Genomic DNA, 1,110 nt, shown 5'->3' with positions numbered 1-1,110 from the left:
CAGAACCAGGACAGGGATAGGGATAGGGTAGATGCTACTGTAAGTCCTTGAGTCTGAAAGATGTAGGCACATATGGATATTCCAACTCAAGAAGAGAGTGAATTCACTCTTCTCTGTCCTTTTGTTCTGTTTGGCCCTCAACAGACTGATTCCCATTCACATTGGTGAGGGCAGCTTTACTTGGTCTACCAACTAAAATGTTCATCTCTTCCAAAAACACCTCATGAGCACACCCAGAAATAACGCTTACCAGCTAAGCATCCCTCAGCCCAGTCAAGTTAACACATAGACTAACCATCACAGGATCGGGTGAAATGTAACAGGGGTAAGACTGGGAATTGGGCGTGGGGCACTAAAGACAGGGAGCTGGGGCCAGCTCCATGGTATAGCGGCAATGCACTGCTCAAGAGGATCTCATATGGTGGTGTGGTTTGAATCTGTGGCCTGGTCAGCCAGAAACATGCCAGGAACACACGTGAGTGTCCAGGATCTGACAGATTGAAGGAAGCGGATCACAGCATGACCAGAGCTTCTCTCATTCTGACATGTGCATGCACCTGCATATGCTTTATCATGAATAAAGGAAAAAAAATTAAAGAAGAGAGAATCATAACTACGAAAAGAGAAGAGGATGACTGAAAACACAAGTGATACCTACTCGGTAATCTCGCCTAAGACCATCCCTAGCACACACAACTCTGTTGACAAGATTTGGTAGTTGCCAGCAAAGAGACGACCATAGCTCAAACAGCTTTCGTTTGGTTCTATTATGCATAAAACAAATTTACTGTGGGTAAAATGTCTCAAACATGGCAAAAGAAAGCTGTAGTGGCCGAGGTGCACCTCTAAGACAGGAAAATGTGTCCCCAAACTTCTCATCTGGTCTTCCTTTCATTGCAAGTTCAAAAGTAGAGTAGGTTTTTCCAATTCTGTTTTCGGAAAGCCTTTAGTAGCCCAGAAACAAATAAAGTTCTCTAAAACGTCTGAAAAGTGAGCTTTAGTCATTTTTACACTGTGGTGTTAGAATTCTTTATATTACTTGGGCAGTATGTGCTGGGTGCCAGAAAAAATGTTAGAACTAGTGTCAAAAAAAAAAAAAAAAAAAAAAAA

Source organism: Tupaia chinensis, unplaced genomic scaffold (assembly GCF_000334495.1).
Source record: "Tupaia chinensis unplaced genomic scaffold, TupChi_1.0 Scaffold000688_1, whole genome shotgun sequence".
NCBI lineage: Eukaryota > Metazoa > Chordata > Mammalia > Scandentia > Tupaiidae > Tupaia > Tupaia belangeri.
This window is presented reverse-complemented; position numbering follows the sequence as displayed.